Source organism: Euprymna scolopes, chromosome 15, assembly GCF_053919585.1.
Source record: "Euprymna scolopes isolate OS-2025 chromosome 15, ASM5391958v1, whole genome shotgun sequence".
NCBI classification, from domain to species: Eukaryota; Metazoa; Mollusca; class Cephalopoda; order Sepiida; family Sepiolidae; genus Euprymna; species Euprymna scolopes.
The window spans coordinates 90,761,382-90,781,717 of NC_136496.1; the positions used below are offsets into that span (position 1 = coordinate 90,761,382).

Sequence of the window (20,336 nt, forward strand, 5' to 3'; positions counted from 1 at the left end):
AAATTCTTGATGAACCATTCCTTAAAGTAATCCCATTTACCCAATTTCCACTACTAACGATCACTACGATATTATCTCATTGACTTTTATACACTCAATAACCCTTATCCTCGAGTGGTCTGCGGGCCTTGATAAGTGGTGATTCCTATGTAAAAAAAAAGGGACCAGCGGAACAGAGTTTTACAGGTGGGCAGTTCTATGGAAGAAGCCCTGTTCATGAAATTTGCGTTTAGATTTAGGCACAGGTAGTGTAGGAATCTGCTGATGGTTGTTTAAAGCTCAGACGAGCACTTGTAATGAATATGATAATTAAGCAGTAGCAGGCTCGCAACATGTCTCATTATTATAAATTTTACCATTTAGATGAGTACCACCGATTCCGCCCCAGCCTCCAAAGAAATAAAGAAAATAAACATTAAAGGTGAAAACTATATTTATTACTTATACTTGTCCTTGTTCTGGTATTCTTCTAGTTATGTATACCTAGCAAAATATTGTTGTGTTTTGTGTACGTGCATGTGTCTATGGAGTTAGTTGGCCCTTTTTTATTGTACGTAATACAAAATTCTTGGTTTAATTAATACCAAAAAGGTAATGACATCCAATGTATGAAGACACAAATGCTTTTGCTTATTGTTTCTGTGACACAAGTCGGACATTTGCACAGAACTCACAAAGATTGTGCCGCAAGGTTGTCTGATCTACATGAAGTTCTCCTCGTTGAACGCAGCTATTCGTTATCTCTGTAGGATTGCAGAGTTTTACTCCCGGCGACGTGAGAAGCCAAACCCAAGAGTTGCATACGAAGTCAGGGAAGGTTTTGCACAGAACACACAAAGCGATATCGGTTGTACATGCATAGAAGCAACATAGGATTTTCGGTTCGAGTTTGACACGTCTTTGCTTGGCATAGATGAAGAGTCAGATACGAGAAGATGACGGATGTTGTTGTTTGCTTGTTGTTCTTGTTTGGTCGGTTGTTTTTTTTATATATCATTCATAGCGATTAATGCTGGCATTCGTTTCCCTGATATCTTTCTATTAAAAATTCTTTCTAGGAGTTATCGAGTACTTACGTAAAAGACTACAGGAAGGTTGCCAATGTCCCTAAATAAAAGTGTTTCTGTGGAACGGACTGGATTTGAACTAAGTACAATCAGATTGTCAGTCTGTGCTGTTAATCTCTGAGCCAGCGTCACCTCGTCGGATCCTGATGTTAAATCCGCCTCAATTTTTCAGAGTCGAATTACTGGGTTAACCCTACAATGATGAGAAAGGATTGGGGTGGGGTAAAGATCTTCTAATGAATTATAGTCACATAGTTCTTAGGAATTAAATTTGTTGCGGTTTTAATTGGAAATATGAAATTTGAGTTCTGCACCATGCAAAGATGACTGTCCATCATTTGCCCTCCCCCCATTTAGCCCCCAAAGTCCTCAAGACTTTCACATATTTAAGTTTGAGTTCCGCACCATGCAAAACTGCTAAATACACACAAAAATTTGGACAAATATGGTAAAATAGTCCTAAAAATGGAATGTTTTTATTAGCCCTAAAAGAGCCCCTGGGGCACACCCAAGAGTTCCGGCATTTGTAGTGAGATTTAACAGTAAATCGGGATGGTCAGGACTATTCTCGTTAAGGGCTGACGGGAAAGCGACTTCCTTCCCTATATACTGAATTTCCGGTCATGTTGCGGAATCAAGTTACTTCATTGGTTGAAGTTGTAAAAATCTGGTATTCGAGCTGGGATCAGAGTGTAGAATCTGTTCTGATGCTAAACTAAGTTAATTCTGTCTTTATCAGTGAAGGGGAAACCCTTCTAGACTGAGCCAATTTTAAATTTTTGACTCCTAACCCAAAGTACCCTTTTTTGGGGAGATGAATAACCCTCCACATTAAAAACGACTTTATGTTACATTTTTGCTCTCGTCGGGCAGTAAATAAATAGGTGTTACTACATCGATGCTTTTTGTTTTTCGTCTTCCAAATTATTTTTTAATTAATCTTTTGAAGTCAATCTCTTAGAATTATTTTCTCAAACATTCCTCTACTTTTGGCGATAACTTCAGTTCGGTTCATCGTAGGGTCTCACAACTTAGTCGATACTGTAGTCAAATATAGTCCATATCTTATATGACACTGAGCTTTGACCTTGTAAAAGTAAAATAATTTACAAAAAAAAAAGAAAGAAAAAAAAATGGTTTATCAGCAGACCAATGAAGAGAAAGTTGTTCACCCACGTGCACAAGGGAACTAAAATAGGATTGTTAATCAAGGTGTGGTAGCGAACGGAAACAAAAGGACCATATATATCTATTTAGAGTTAATTTACGGCCATATTTAGGTGTAGTTGTGTGTTTTGCAATAGTTGAAAACGGTTTACGGACAATCTTGAGTTTGCGACAGTTGATAACAGTTACAGTTAAGGGAGGTGCAAGTTGGACACAGTCAAACACAAGACGTACGAGGTACCTTAAATAAGTTTCAATACATTTTTTCGTATGGAATCCCCTTCGAAATAATGTCCTCCAGCTGCAATGCACTTGCTGTGCAGTTCCAACAACTTCTGGAAGGCTTCATGTAAGTCCTCTTGTGTTAGCGTGTACAATGACCCTCGTCACAGCCTCTTTCCTCTCCTCAATTGTCTCATAACGACTGCCTCTAAGGTTTTTCTTGAGCTTAGGGTATAACTAAAAGTCACATGACTGCAGGATCTGAATTGATCAGCTCGGCCATTTCCCTGTTGCCATAAAAACGTCTTTCTTTCTGATCTTCTCTGAGCACGCTTGGGACAAACTTCACATAAATCTTTCGCGTCTTCGGTTCATCGCAAATAATTGTGTGTACAGTTCCCACACTGACATAAAACTTTGCACTTATTGTCTCTACAGACACACGGCGACTATTATCCATGAAATTCTTTATTTTGCTAATAAACTTATGCTCTAACTTCTGTACACCTCCCACACCTCACATTATTCCTCACAGACTCTCTGCCTTTCTTGAATCTCTTATCTCATTCAAACACTGATGCTTCGTTCATGCAAGATGGTCCAAAAGTATTCTGAAGCATTCCATGCGTTTCTGTAGCATTTTTTTCCAAGTTTTTCCCCGATAATTTTATTGCATATCGTTCTTCTAAAGTGTCTTCACGCCCAGATTACATTTTTAAAATTCACCAGCTGTGATAATCAGGTTTTAGTAGGGTGTATTCCAATTCCTGCTGCAACACTTTCTTTGAATCTGAAATCAAAAAAATTGGTCAGTCATTTCCAAAAATGTATAGCAATAACATACTGAATTTTCAAGAGTCTGCGACAATTTAAATGCCTGTAAAAAAAAAATGTCTGGAAACTTATTGAAGGAACCTCGTAAATGTGGACTTTATCATTCAGAGGATCGATCGTGTCATACACACATGCATACACACATACACACATACACACACACACACACACATACATTGCAGCTGATATTTACAGAATGTGTTAGAGTTTTTGCTTTTGTGTTTTGTTTTATTTTATTTTAATACTTGTTAAACCGTGCGCCCGCCTCACCAGTCACTATTTAGAGAGACGTCAACAGAGAAGATGAAGAAGAAAAGCCCAAGGAAATAACGATGGGTTTGGCGTTTCCTGTCGAGTGGGGTAGCACGTGGTTATCATAGAGCATGCACGCGCATGCGTGCACACATGGAGATTCTTTTCATATGTGGATAAATAATTTGGATTATTTGGATTATTGGAACTACTTTTCTCATCTTAGTTGTTATTGTAAGAACGTTTCGGCCGATGTAATCTTCGGACTTTTTCATATGCATATTTTAAAACTTAAGAAACTTTTATGTTGAACCCGGGAATCTATACGGAATTTCAGACTGAAACCTTTATTTAATCAACGAGGACTGCTCTCGTTCTGTCAGCCATAATTGGGTTAACGTGTTAATTATTATTTAAGTCTTAATTATTGCCGTGGCATAATCACATTGAGACAACGGTTCTCATTAGATCACTGAAGTTAAGTGTAGTGGAGTCGGAAAAGGTGAAAGTAGGAACACGACGACTTGGTGAGAATAAGAAGAACATTTATATCAAGCAAGGGTTAATGGTACAGAAAAGGTTAGTAAGTCCGTGGGGAGTCGTCTCGGTACGACATCCGGATAGCTCTCATTGAGCGGTCTAGACTTGCTGATTATATGCCTAATGGAAAAGTCCATCTTAGCGGTTATGAGGGTGTATATGTCCCCACTTTAAGTAATTAAGTAATGTTGGGTGGCCAGAAGTTAATCACGTTAATTAGTAATAATATACGACATAATAACGTTGACACACCGGTTCTCGTGGAATCATCAGAGTTAAGCAACGTTAAGTATGATAAATACGAGGAGTGACATTTTGGAAATATCAGGCACGGTACGTAGGTGGACATCGGAATCTCCATGCAAGAACTGCAAAAAAACAAAAACAAAACTAATGTCATCATCTCCGCTGACGGGGATATACAAACGATTGTGAATTTGATATGGGCCGGCTGTGTATTTGATATTCCCATGAAACTTTCTCCTTTGGAGGAAGCCGGTTCACCCTACCGAGAATGGGTGTCGCTTCGATACTGTAAGGGCAATAAGGATTGAACCGTAAACTTCCACTTAGAACTTGTGTATTCAATGCTTTTATCCGTTGCGTATGTCTCGAGTCTATATGAGAAGAGATTGCTTTTATATGATTCAGCTCGAAATTGCATACACATTCTTTCTACATGTCCGTATATAGATGTACACGCATTAATGTGTGTACATCTGTCTGTTTCCTTTATCCATGTGTGTAAGCTTACGTGTGCACGCGCGTACGCGTCGGTCGGTGCGTATATGAGTCTATCTTCGTTTCAAGTTACCTTTCCGCTCGAAATGTGGTATTTTAATTTCGTAATCGGTTCAGTAAAATCGTTTGGTTTGTTTTCTTTACATTTTCAACGAGAATCCTCCTTTCTGCCTCGGCGTACAGCTCGATACAATTTTTTTTAAAGCATGTTATGTTCCTGTAATTAGAACTCACATTATCCATTCTACACTCTTTATGCAAAACGATACCAAGATATTTGATGATAGGTATATAACCATCTTCCCTCCTTCTTCTTCTCCTCCTCCTCTTCCTCCTCTCCCTCTCTCATCACACTCACGTGAGTAGAGACATATGAGACGACACTGAACGTCGTTATCTATTTTACGGCAAATCGAATCTTTCGGTTCCTTTTTTTTTTTTTTTTTTACTAAGGTTGGTTTTAAATGTGGGGAAAATCTAGCTTACCCCCCCCTCCACACACACGCGCGCGCGCAGACACACACCGATTTTTGATTGGAACGAAAATAAAAATTGTCTCTGTCTAGAAGGATTTTTCCTTCACTAACTGGAGACATACGTTTCTGAATTTTTGAGATGAGGATTGGTTATATGTATTATTATTCATCGGACTACTGTTCTCATCTTGAGTGTGATTTTCACAACGTTTCGGTCGATGTAACCCCCGACCTTCTCCAGGTGTATATTGTCGCACACGGGAATGTTTCTGTCGAACTCGGAAACTCGGATGGAATTTCGAACGGATCCACTTATTTATTTCACAGGGGTAGTATGCTCTTGTTCCGTCAGCCATGACTGGATAGATGTCCTAAGTAATTCACAATTATATTTTTCGGTCGCCAACACTGAGGATTGAACCTCAGCCTATCACTTTTACGATTGAATTTTTCTAAGTACTCTAATCTCTGCGCCGGGGGTCGTTCGAAATCCTGTCCAAATTCCCGAGTTCGACGGAAACATTCCCGAGTTCAACAAGATACACATGAAGAAGGTCGGAGATTACATCGATCGAAACGTTGTAAATATGATACTCAAGATGAAAACAGTAGTCCGATGAATCCAAGTAATGCATAAAAAGATGTGATAGATAGCGAAGGAGATCACAATCTGAGGGGGGGGGGCTTAAAATGAGCGGAACCTAAAAACGGAAGTGGAGAACTCACGTGATTTACACCTGAGAGAGCGAGTCTTTCTGAGAATCGACCCGAACAGACGCGGGAAGTCGTTCCAATGAGCCACATTTATTCTCTGTCTGTCTGTCTGTCTGTCTGTCTGTCTCTCTCTCTCTCTCTCTCTCTCTCTCTCTCTCTCTCTACCAAATTGGTTAAAGGGAAAACTATTCCCAACTCGCATTTAGGTAAAAATACACTTTCGTAAATAATTGAATTCATTCAAAACGTATCGCAAAAACAAAAACAAATAACATGTAAGTAAATCGCGATATATCCAAACAGTCGTGCGGGATGGACGAGCGGTAAGAGTTTAGGCTCCTTACCGTGGGTTGCCGATTTCGAATCTCGCTGGATTCAGCCATTCTAATGAGTCGTAGACGACGAAACACATGTCAGTAGATAATTATATATAAAAAAAACAAAAAAAAAAACAATATGTATGCCGATCCCCATGTGGGGGTACAAAATTTGGTTAAAGGGAAAATTATTCCCAACTCGCATGTAGATAAAAATACACTTTCGTAAATAATTGAATGCATTCAAAACGTATTGCAAAAACATAAACAAACCAAATAACACATATATATATATATATAAAGTAGTAGCGTTCGTATGTGAGTTTGTCTGTGTGTACCCCCCCCCCATAAATATAAAGGCCATATGTGTGTACACTTCTCCTGGTCAAGAAATATTAATGCCCATGATAAGATACTTCTGTCAAAGGAGACATTGTTTTTTATGCGTAATTTCTATATATAGCATTCTTCAAACCATATCTATATTGATTGAGTTACGGTCATTTGCATATCACATTAAATTTAATCTATTTAAATAATTAGCTTGAGATGATATTACTTATTCGACATAATGGTCTCGTTTCAACTTTTTATTTAAAAATATAATTTAAAATTTAATTATTTAGTCTATTTTCATTTCAATTTATATTTGATTTGACTTATTTTATCTGAAATCTGACACCGTTTAATTTTCAAACCAGAAAACCCAAGGGGAATAACTAATAGTTTAATTATTTATTATTTTTATTTTTGATTCGGAGGAAAAAATTTTTCGCTTATTCTTAATTTTTAAGTAACCTTTTTTATTTGTTACTAGACTACCCGTGACCCGTTAGGTCAGTCTGTTATATTAGCTATGGAATTAATGTATGAGCGTGACACTTTTGACGTAAAGAAAATAGGGTTTGTGACATAACAGAAACATTTCTATGAAAGTATATTAAAATGAAAAAAGAATATAGATAGATTTCTATGAGTCGTTCTGTTTATAATTGTTTATTTTTGAAAAAAAAAAAACTTACAGCCATTGAATTATAAGTGTTTTGCCATACTTATAGGTAAATATGCACTGAACAGATACCATAATACTTAAAGCTAAATTCAAATCTTTTAATTAAAACGCGAAAAAAAAAAACAATTGGGACGCTGAAAACGTATACAGTAAAACAATAGTTTTATTATCGCGTAAATCGCCGTTTTAAAATGCTCTTATGGTTGTCAACAGGGTTAAAGTAGATTTATTTGTAAGAAAATTGCGTTATAATTACTTTAACGTAATACGGAAATGGACGATGTAAGAAAAAAAGCAGAGAGTTCAACAATTGTTTATTTGGATAATTTAAACGCGAAAAAAAAACATTGGGACGCTGAAAACGTACACACAGTAAAACAGTACGTTTTATTGTCGCATTGATTATTTAGTATAATATATATCATATATATGAAACAGGTCGATGATTAAACGTATTATTTGTAATCACGTTTTGCGTTTGCTTTCCATATATTGAAGTTTTTTATTCAATAAGTTTAAGATATTCGCTTTTCTAAGGACGTCCGTTTGTTCGAACGAAACCGGTCCAGCGATTTGTGTTTATTTGTTTTCACTGTTATGGGTTTATGTTTATGTACTCATATGCAACCGGAAGTCGTAAACCGGATGTTGAGTTACAACACCCGTTACAATGCCATTAGAGTTTTATAATTATATAGATTGTTGTGTTATCCGTTTCATACAGTGTATTTAGTAGTTTTATTTGGTCGTGTAAACTATAAGTACGCCGATATAATTCAGAAGTTGTTTTTGAAAAACTTCTCCAGAATACACCATGAGGGTTAGAGAAAAATAATTAAAACTAATATCCTCATTTACTTGCATCCTCACGGGGGCAGAGTTAGTCAGACACAGGGCCAATTTTCCATGTGAGCAAAATTCATCATCCCATATATTATCTGCTCCTTTTTGTTTGTTTATAAAATTTAATCGGTGTTGCCCAGGATTTATTATAATAATTATACCATAGCAAGCGTGTTTAATTGCCTGCGAAATAAATTTTCTTTAAACTTTATTTAATATCTTGAATTAAAAATGGCCACTATTTACGACGTGACCCAGCGTCGTTTAACCCCTAAAAAAAAATGAAGACCTACTTTGGGGGGGGGGGCCTAATACGTTTAAACAGCCTTTATAAATAATATGGACGAAGAAATTTTGAAAAACAAGAAAATTAGCATTTTAGTGTGGGGATCACTTTTTTATATAAATTTAACGAAAATGAGCACCCACTTTTTGGCCACAAAGCGTTCAACGAGATATGTCATCTGTAGCATTTTTTCAAGTTTGGCGATCGAGGGGGAGGTGACAAAACATGGCAAATACAATTTTTTTTTGGGGGGTGGCGTGGGGGCTGGAATTACATTTGAAACATAAAATAACGATAAATTTAATTATTTTATATGAGACCATTCTGTACTTTCACCTAGCAATTTTATAAACAAAACGAACCCTAAAATATGACAAATTCAATGGGGGGGGGGATTACATTAGAAATATAAAATGACAAAAAATTTCATTTAATTGTTTCTTTAATTAATTTTTGGTAGATTTTTTCTTTTTTCGATCGCAGTGGCATTTGCAGCTATTTTTAATGAAACAAAAGTTGTAATGATTTATTTTTAATTATTTTTGTTGTTGTTGTTGTTGTTGGGTTTTTTTTTTCCAGTGCTCAATATCCGGAGAATAGTTTCTTCTCTTTGTAGCCCTTCTGCCGAAATATCTGGTGGAAAGGGTGCCACATACCTCTTCTTTTTTGGGGGCCAATTAAATTTGCATGTTTTCATCCGTTCTTTTATTTTTGTTGTGGGGGTATCCACGTTGCCCATGATGAAAATGATTAGTATACAGGTGTGCTTCAAACGGAACTTCATGTCAACCCATGCTAATATATATATATATATATATATATATATATATATATATATATATATATATATATGTGTGTGTGTGTATATATATATATATATACTTAATTTACTCACATAAAATTAATATACGAAAGTATAAATTTATACGTAAACTTTAAGTATTTACTTCAAAAGTGCTCAATGCGTAGGTAGAACTAGTTACGTATATTGGAGTAGCGTTATCTTTTAAGTAGGGTTCATATGTGTTTTTATCTAAATTTAACGTGACGTCCAGGAAGTTTGTTATTTTTATGTTAGCTGATACGTCTGCTTTTTTTTTTCATTTACTTGCGTATTATTTTCTTAAAGTTATCTCCCTTGATTTTGTTGGAGTTTTTTTTATTATAGCTAGTCCGTCATCTCTATATAGGCCGATATCCGTAGTATCAAATATGCTTGTGAGGGTATATAGAATGAATAATCCCACAAGATCTGATGCATCTGCAGAATCCCTGGCGCCCATCGCCACTAACCTAGATTTAAAACAGATCAAGAAGCTAGATATCCAGGCTAAATAGAGCACACACAAAGGAACAGGTTAACCAGAGGTCAAATAGGTCTTTGTCTGATAAGTGCATGCTCATTGGCTGATAGGAAGGACGCGGTGAATACTAGAAAGTTTATTGGCTAACTAAAATCTCAATAGAATATGCGTATATAAAAACGACAAACAACCACAAAATTCGCGCATAAGCCTGAAGAGTCCTAGAGTGGATGAAACACGGAATATTCAGTGTAGCTTAATCGCCATATATATTTTATAACTTACTATATATGTATATATATATATAATATATATATATATATATATATATATATATATATATATATATATATATATATATATATATACATATATATATGTAGATGTGGACTTTAGCATATCGATGTTCGATGGTTTCATGCGCATACAGTGCAACTGATATTTGCAGAATCAGTGGAGTTACTGGGTTTTTGTGTGTGTTTTTTGTTTTATTGTTTTTATACTTGTGAATCCATGCGCTCTTCCCTTTCAACAGTCGCTAATGTGAGAAACAATGATGTTGCCAGAAGAGAAGACAGAAAAGAATAAGACTATGGAAACATCGTTAGGGTCGGTATTTGCTGTTGACTGTGCTTATCACAAAGTATATACACGGATATGGGAATTCTTTTATATGTTACGGATTCTTTTAGATATGAGTCGATAAATTGCATTATTTGGATTATTTAAACTACTATTCTCGTCTTGATTGTTATTTTAAAAACGTTTTGACCTATGGAGTATATCTATCTATCTATCTATCTATCTATCTATCTATCTATCTATCTATCTTTGTTCTATTTAAGTAAAATTAAAAATGAAAAAAAAAAAAAACAGCATCCACGAAGGTTTTTTTTTTTTTTTTATCAAAAGCCGAGTTTAAAAGCGCGAACAATTACGACCGCCTTGGTTACAATAGAAAATTCATGTGTGTATAATATTTATACGATAAGAGTCTACAATAGATGCAGTGTAGTACGAGAACAGATACTATACTTTGCCCATAGAAAATCTTTTAATTATTTAACGCATTCATTGCATACATTTTATTTCTTCTATGGGGTCACGATTTAAGAAGGCCAAGAACTATTCGAGGCAAAGAATAAATGAGATAGAAATGATTGCCGATCGAAAGATAAGAACCGGTATGAAAGTACTAACATGGATCAATAGTATGAACAACATTTGATTATTTAGGAGTGTTTTTTGGCAAGAATTAGTTTATGTTCAATTTAGAGATGACCAAGTTGTAATCAGTGGGGATGCACTACAGATTGGAAGCCGTTGCAAAGAACATTTGTCCATGTAAATTTCACCTGGCACTCAGAGGGAGAAAGAATATGCTTTTTTTCCATTGAGTTAGGAACCCGATACCCATAGTTAGGTTTCAGTTTCATACCTTGACTATGTGCATAATTGAACGCAACGGCAACGATATGATTTGAAATCGTCATAGCGAAATGTATAGGTCGTCAGTGGAAGGTTCCATATGTCTATAAGATATATGGGTAATCTTTGTTCATGTGTTTTTGATGGAAATCGACCCAGACACTGTAAGAAGTCAGTGTATGCAAGAATGAAATAAAATTATCGGAAAGACACGTGATGCCTATAAGCCTTGGTTTTGAAAAGAACTATGTAACGTAGTTGCTACATGTCAACACGGGGGACCCGCACGTTGTATGCAGACAGTCGCAAGGAAACAAAAACAAAGAAAAAATTCGACTCTCTTTTCTTTCAGCTGAAACAACGAACATTTATTTACAGGTGCTTCCAGAATAACGCCTTGTCTCTTATTCAAATGTCTTCTCGTACTTCAATGTGCTTAACAAGAGTCGGCCGCGTCGACCACGTGGTGCTCTGGTACTTTGTCTGGCTCTGTTTAGGTTAAGTCTGTTCCTGTCGCTCGGGGATCACGTGTGAAACACGTCCATTTCCGTTCTTCTCGGATCACGATTTTCTTTTTTTATATAATCTTATTCTTTCCTTCTTCCTTGCTGTGATATCCTTTCGCACACGGCTCGGTCATTTGCATACATTGGCTGTCATACAGTTGTATTACAATGAGGCATCAATAAAGCGATTTCATGGCGATCACTAGACTAACGAGTCAAACGAACTGGAACAAAGGAAACAGGGAATAAATCAGACAATTCTGAAGAACACATGCCACAATAGTATTTATAGAAAAAACTGAGACCAGCAACATCACATCTGTGAAAAATAGAAAGAGGTGGCAAAGAAGAAGAAATCATGAAGCCAATCAAATCACAGAAGTTGCAAATGGAACAGATGCTCAAGTTTTATACCGCGGAATACGGACAGAGCTTTAATTACTTTTAAAATGTAATATCTACGTATTTATAAAAATGAGAATGTGTGTATGTGTGAGGACACCCTCAACCTATATACTCAACAAATTTTTGATCTACACACTTGAAATTTGATATAAAGGGTATTCACACATTTGGAAAACTTTTTTATCGGTTTTCATCCGGAAAAAATGGCTGCTAGGGGGTCAAAATGACAAAAAATGGTACTTGGGAGGGTCATCGAATTCTTATCTGTTTGTCAACTGTTTCATGCACGAATCGTTCACATGACAGCTTCCTTATATTAAGAATATATAATTTTGAAAACACTTTTTAAAGATCATGGCGAGCTGGCCTAATGGTTATCGTACTTATGGTTATGTCTCTAGGTTTTGGTTTCGATCTCAGCTCGAGTATTTTTTTTTTTACCTAAAAAAGTGAACTGTTTAGAAAAATAAAACATAACATTCACATGCACATATCTAGTTTCTTTCCGTTTTTTTTTTGTTTTTTTTTTTACTTCATTTTTTTTTTAAGGAATTTAACGTTATGTTTAATATCGGGCGATGCCGGATACATCTGCTAGTTATTAATATAATCCAAGTTCCGTCTCTTTAATAACTCTTAACATCTTCTGAACATCATATTAAAAGGTAATGGAAGGTCTAAATGGAATTTTATAAATGCGTTGTAATTTGACTTTCAGGGGCTCGATTTTAGCCCCAAGCCACACTTTTCTATTTTCCAATAAAACATCGTCATCATCAAAGGTTAAAAAAAGCTTTCGCAGTCCGGATTTAGCTCGCGAACCTTGACTTGCCCATGCATGGAGTACATATTGAAAAAGTGAAAAATGTCAGACAGATAAGAATCCGTTTACTTTCTGTTATAGCCAGGCCTTCCGTCTTCGCAAGAAGACGGAGTTCGTGGCCTTCGGGCCAAGATCAAAGTGTAGTATCTGTTCCGGCAGATACTACACTTAAGATAATTTGTACCAGTCAATGGAGGGGAAACCCTCTATACTGGGACAATTATTATTTTTGGTAACCAGAGTGACCCCTTTTAGGGGAGCTGGTTTTTACCTCACATTAAAAACGGCCTTGTGCCTAATTTGCTCAGTGGGGGAGCAAATAAACACCATCTGTTCCGGCAGATACTGCACTTAAGATAATTAGTACCAGTTAATGGAGGGGAAACCCTCTATACTGGGACAATTATTATTTTTGGTAACCAGAGTGACCCCTTTTAGGGGAGCTGGTTTTTACCTCACATTAAAAACGGCCTTGTGCCTAATTTGCTCAGTGGGGGAGCAAATAAATACCATCTGTTCCGGCAGATACTGCAAGCTATGACTAGCTATGACTAGCAAAGACCAGATGTGGGGGCAACCCCACATGTCTGACCTTTAACCAGCTCCCATTTCCCACCTCTCGGGAGCTGGTCCCCTTTTCCCCTTCCCCCTCCCTTCACTCCTCACATTAAAAATCGGCCTTGTGCCTAATTTGCTCGGTGGGGGAGCAAATAAATACCATCTGTTCCGGCAGATACTGCAAGCTATGACTAGCTATGACTAGCAAAGACCAGATGTGGGGGCAACCCCACATGTCTGACCTTTAACCAGCTCCCATTTCCCACCTCTCGGGAGCTGGTCCCCTTTTTCCCTTCCCCCTCCCTTCACTCCTCACATTAAAAATTGGCCTTGTGCCTAATTTGCTCGGTGGGGGAGCAAATAAATACCATCTGTTCCGGCAGATGCTGCACTTAAGATAATTTGTACCAGTCAATGGAGGGGAAACCCTCTATACTGGGACAATTATTATTTTTGGTAACCAGAGTGCCCCCTTTTTGCCTACTTTTAGGGGAGCTGGTTTTTACCTCACATTAAAAACGGCCTTGTGCCTAATTTGCTCAGTGGGGGAGCAAATAAATACCATCTGTTCCGGCAGATACTGCAAGCTATGACTAGCTATGACTAGCAAAGACCAGATGTGGGGGCAACCCCACATGCCTGACCTTTAACCAGCTCCCATTTCCCACCTCCCGGGAGCTGGTCCCCTTTTTCCCTTCCCCCTCCCTTCACTCCTCACATTAAAAATTGGCCTTGTGCCTAATTTGCTCGGTGGGGGAGCAAATAAATACCATCTGTTCCGGCAGATACTGCACTTAAGATGATTTGTACCAGTCAATGGAGGGGAAACCCTCTATACTGGGACAATTATTATTTTTGGTAACCAGAGTGCCCCCTTTTTGCCTACTTTTAGGGGAGCTGGTTTTTACCTCACATTAAAAACGGCCTTGTGCCTAATTTGCTCTGTGGGGGAGCAAATAAATATCATCTGTTACGGCAGATGCTGCACTTAAGATGGTTTGTGCCGGTCAGTGGAGGGGAAACTCTCTATACTGGGACAATTATTATTTTTGGTAACCAGAGTGCCCCCTTTTTGCCTACTTTTAGGGGAGCTGGTTTTTACCTCACATTAAAAACGGCCTTGTGCCTAATTTGCTCAGTGGGGGAGCAAATAAATACCATCTGTTCCGATACTGCAAGCAAAGACCATATGTGGGGGTAACCCCACATATCAGACCTTGGTCAATGTAGGAGGCAACCCTTCATACCAACAGTTACTATCCAGCTCCCATTTCCCACCTCTCAGGATCTGGTCCCCCCTTTCCCTCCCCCTTCCTCAATCTCCACATTAAAAAACGGCCTTGTGCCTAATTTGCTCAGTGGGGAAGCAAATAAATACATACTTTCTGTTATAGCCACAGCTAAGCTCTTTATTTTTGCAGAATGAGTTCAAACTCTCTCTCTCTCTCTCTCTCTCTATATATATATATATATATATATATATATATATATATATATATATATATATATATATATATTACTTGTTGTCCCGTGCACTCACCATTGAGCTGCAATCTAATAGTGTCTTTTAATTGGCCCGTTTCGATTGTCTGTTTGTAGTTTGCTTCCGTTTTTGTGTGCATGCGTATTTTATAGACAGAAATAGCATTAGCGTGTGATGGAATTAGAGAGGATAGCCGGTGAGGAAACATGTGTAATGGTGAGGGGTAGATGACTAAGAAGACGGGGGAAAGGGGGGCACAGGCTGGTAATGATGGAGAGGTTGAGGAAATCTAAATCCGTTTCTAATTCTGTTAATTGATAATAGCAATCAGTCCGGGCGTCATTTCTCTTCGATGGATTCCATCATTTCGTTACGATGAATTCGGGATGGGAACTTGTGAAAGAGTTAGTAAGGAAAGGGGAAAAAGAAAGAAGTAAAAATAGATTGAGCAAACAAGAATTATATATATATATATATATATATATATATATATATATATATATATATATATATATATATATATATATATTTGCGGGCTAGTGTTTTTCTTCTTGACAGGAATTAACCTTTAGATGGAAGTGAATTTCGATACTTACGAAGCCGTGTAAGTAGGCTGATATAATCAGTGGTCATGAAAGTATTCTACAAACAGGAATTATACGTGTATGCTAATTATTATACAAAATAGATGGGATAAATAAGCTTATCATATTATTTCGGTCCCAATAATTGTAACAACAAATGTTTGGCATAGGATCGTTTCTAAATAGATTTGGAATATTTTATTTCGTATGATACTTTGATGATTCCAAAAAGTCACTCTATCAGCGCTCCTCAAGAGGCTAAAAGTAAATTAAAAAAACTTGAAAAAAAAAACACCCACAAAGTTTGTACATTTTTGATCGGCGTAACCCCGGCTGAATAATATCTAAAATTAAGGAAAACTCATTCATTCTTTAAGGGTCAACTAAGTTTCGTCAGAAATTCGTTCTTACCATGAGGAGCTTGGGGTTGGGCGGTAGCAGCAGCAGCAGCAACAACAACAACAGCAGCAACAACAACAGCAAAAACAACAACTACAACAACAACATTACTGATTGATTATAGAGCATTTGGAAGGGATTTGTACCTTAGATCAACCTACACACTTTCTTTTAAAATGGCGACTTTTTATAGGTTTTCCGTTATGCTGATTGAGAAAATCTGATTTATATTTGTCGGTTACAAGTACTTTTCCATATATAAAGCCTGTATTATGCACTTTATATCACTGGCCACCAGATTAGTACGCATGGCCGAGGATCAAATTAAATTATATCCGACCTACACTGCCATCTCCTAACTTCTTTGTTGGTTCATAGTATTTGTGCGTGGGGATCTTGACAGCGATTATCAAGGTTAAATTTGTGGCAAATATTTTGACAGTCACGCACATTACTAAAATGGGTTATCTATTCTGAAAGCCGTTTTTAACATAGGAATGTTGCTGGTGATCATTCCAAAAGCCATTTTTAACACTAGAGGGTTGAGGGTGTCTGTTCCAAAAACCTTTTTTAACATGAGGAGGTTGGATATTGGGCAACAACAACAACAACAACAATCGTACTTTATATTTTTCTACGAGAGAAGCGGTGCATGCTTCCACTGGGCAACGCTGGTTAGCGGGTCCTTCTAGTTTAGAAATGAAATATCGACTCCTCGATAAATCTATGGGAAGAGGTGAAAGTCAGAGGGTGCAAGGTCAGGAGAGTAGGGAGGATGGGGAAGGATTTCATAACCACACGCTCGTGCTTCTGATCTGGCGACATGCGAGTTGTGGACTGGAGCGTTGTCCTACAAGAGGCGGGTACCTTTGCTGATCGTGTCCCACCTCTTCATTTTTATAGCTTCCCTTAATTTCCTGAAAAGTGAAGCATAATAGGCTCCTGTAATTGTTGTACCCTTTGCCAGGAAATCTGTCATCACTACTCCGTCCTGGTCCCAGAAGACTGTGAGCATTACCTTGCCAGCGGAGGGCTGCATCCTTGTCTTCTTTGGAGGTGGTGAGTCCAAGTGTTTCCACTGCATTGACTGGGCTTTGATCTCTGGATCATAGTGATGGACCCAGGTTTCATCCTGTGTAATCAGTCTTTTGAAAAACTTTGACTCATCTTCTTGGCACATCTCCAAATTCATCCTCGAGCACTCGACGCGTTCTCGCTTCTGGAATGGTGTGAGCAATCTGGGAATCCATCTGGCATACACCTTATGCAAATGGTCATGAATGATAGTTTCCACAGACCCTGTACTAATCTTGACATCTTGGGCTATTTGGCGAATAGTAATGTGCCGATCTTCCAAAATGGCAGCCTCAACTTGACGGACAGATGCCTCATCAATGGCAGAAGGGGTGGGGGGGCGACCAGGTCTGGGAGCTGTTTCCACAGACTTCCGGCCATGTTTGAATTCACGATGCCAGCGTTTTACAATGCCATATGATGGGGCATTATCACCATAAGTTTCTTTCATTTCATCAAAAGTCTTCTGTGATGTGCGTCCTTTCAAATACAAAAATCGGATCACTGCTCGACATTCAACAGGCTCCATTTCACACCTGACTCCGTTCAAACACCTGTAAAACAGACACCACAATTAGTTCAGAGCTGTAATTTGCCACATAACCTGTAGAGATATCAATCATTGCTCATGCAAAATTTCAGCTAGATCAGACAACTGGAAGTGGATCAAGGGCATTATTTATTGCACACCCCTCGTAACCTCTTAGCTGATGCGTCCATCGCGAAACCGGAAGTCGCGAGCGTTCGAATTAAAAGTAGTCAATTATATATATATATATATATATATATATATATATATATATATATATATATATACTAGCAGTTCATCCCGGCTTTGCTCGGGCCCTATATACTGTCCATAACTTGCCCTACGTGTGAATACACTTTATGTAAGATTTCAAATGTTTAGACCAAAATTTGTCTGAATACCTTTGTAGAGACTGCAGAGGGAGATTTTTTTTTAACTTTGACCCAAATGTTGATCCGTTAATATTTTTTATTTTGGTCTCAAATCAAAATAGAAAGTTTTACCCATGTCCAAGTTACCTACATCTAAAATTTCAAGTCTTTAGACCGAAAGTTGGCAGAGGAATTTGGTAGAATCTGCAAAGGTCAACTCTTTCAATTTTGAAATTTTGGTAGCTAAATTTTCGCCCCAAAACTGATTAAAATGCTTGCCACATGTTTGAATACCCGTTATGGATAAATTTCAAATGTTTAGACGCAAAATTGGCTGAGTAGTTTGCTAGACATTGCAATGGTCAAATGTTTTGAACTAGACCCCTTGGTAGCTCAAATTTTCGACCCAAACCGATTAAAAAGCTTGCCCTATCTCTGAATACCCTTTATGTAAAATTTCAAATGTTTACACCAGAAGTTGGCTGAGTAATTTGGTAGAGACCGCATAGGTCAATTTTTTTTAAACTTTGACCCTAATTTTGACCCCTTAACATTTATTTTTGGAGACTCCAATCAAATTAAAAGTTTGATCTATGTCCAAGTAACCTACATTTAATTTCAAATGTTTAGATCCAAAATTGGCGGAGGAGTGACGTAATTTTAAATTAAAGCTAGACAATCGAAAGGAGAGGATGACTTTCAAAAATATCGGCGAAAAAGGCGACACCTCCTGTAGAAAAGTGCCCAGCTGAAGGTGAAGATATTAATGTTTTTAGCCAATTTTTCGATATTTGTCGTCTGAAGGACCTTCAAAACGATACTGATCTTGATAAGATCCGTCGCCCCTGTCGAAAGTTTTAGGTAGACATGCAAGCATACATACATACATACATAATACATGTATATATTTATACATTGGTAACTAAAAATTTTCGACCTAAACCGTTTAAACAGTTTGCCCTATCTCTGAATACGCTTTATGTCAAACTTCAAATGTTTAGACCAGAAATTGTCTGAGTAATTTGGTAGAGACCGCAGAGGTCAATTTTTTTTAAACTTTGACCCCTATTATGACCCCTTAACATTTATTGTTTTGGGCTCAATCTAGTTATTAAGTTAGACCCATGTCCAAGGAACCTATATCTAAAATTTCAAGTGTTTATACCCAAAATTGTCGGAGGAGTCGAAACCAAAACGTTTAGCTTACGATTTACTTTTACCTTTGACGGTTATGCCTGAGCTATGAAGACATGTTTGCCACAAGGCTAAAAATTAGAACATAGACCAATAGATATTACGTTACGGATGTATATTCATAATACCGTCGTTCGACCTTCACCTAGCAAATTCCATTTTTTTTTTTTAAATTTTCACACCTCTGCACCGATTTTCCTCGGCTAAAACCCAAATATAAAGTTTGCATGGGTTCGAATACCCTATATATTAAGTTTCATGTCTGTAGAGAAAAAACTGGCAGAGGAATTTAGTAAGGAATTTTTTTAAACAAATATATATATATATATATATATATATATATATATATATATATACGTATACATAAACATATATAGGAAGAGGTTTTTATGCAAATATTATGCAAGTATAAATCATGTAGAATATCTGCATGAATATAATTACGGGTAATGGTTTACTAAAAATGATCATGCCATCAAAAAAAAAAAACGAAAAAAAAAAAGCAAATAGGGAATTAATTAAAATGAATGTTTAAAAGAATATGCAAATTAGCTAGATATTTTGCAGATGAATGCAATTAATTCCACGAGCCACATATAACAAAGTCGACTTTATATATATATGTGTGTGTGTGTGTGTGTGTGTGTGTGTGTGTGTGTGCACGCGTGTAAAGAGAAAGGGAGAGGCCGAATTAGATAGAAATAAGAATAAATAAATAAAAATTCATAAAGTCGAAAGGGAAGGAGAGAAAGGGGGAAAACGAAGAGGAAAAAAGGGGAATGGCAGAGAAGTAGAAATAAATAAAAAGAATATAGAATAGGAATAAAATGTTAACTCAAGAAGAAGAAGAAGAAGAAGAAATGGCCATCGGAAAAGAGTGAGAGAGAGCGTGAAAAATATCCAATAATACGGTTAGTTAGGTAGTTGGAATTGACTTAGAAGGGGAACAAGAGAAAGGCTTTGGATATTTCTTAAAGCTGGTCTTTGAACTATAGTTATCTTGGAAAGATAATTTAGAGCAAGAAGAATAATGGAACTGTCGGTCTGATGCTTCTAATTCAAAACTGTCTTCGAATCAAGGATGTAAGAAGATTCTCAGACATTACTCGACATACAGTTTCGAAAGTGGTTGTACTGGTAATCTAATGACAATTAGACGAATTAGAATGAAGATACTAGTTAAGTATTTTCAAGTTCATTGTATTGG

The 20,336-nt window shown here is 37.0% G+C and overlaps 1 protein-coding gene across 2 annotated transcripts in view; it reads right to left on the minus strand.

The window, feature by feature from the left end:
- The window catches only part of LOC145293982 (uncharacterized), a 235,513-nt gene that overhangs the window by 179,557 nt on the left and 35,620 nt on the right, over positions 1-20,336 (minus strand). Inside the window, exon 2 of one of the 2 annotated variants that reach the window (XR_013869801.1) lies at positions 228-3,246. The exons of the other annotated variant lie outside the window; for it this stretch is intronic. The gene's annotated coding sequence lies outside the window, so the exon portion shown is untranslated. Of the gene's footprint in view, positions 1-227; positions 3,247-20,336 lie in introns of those variants that run through there. 2 annotated transcript variants of the gene reach the window in all.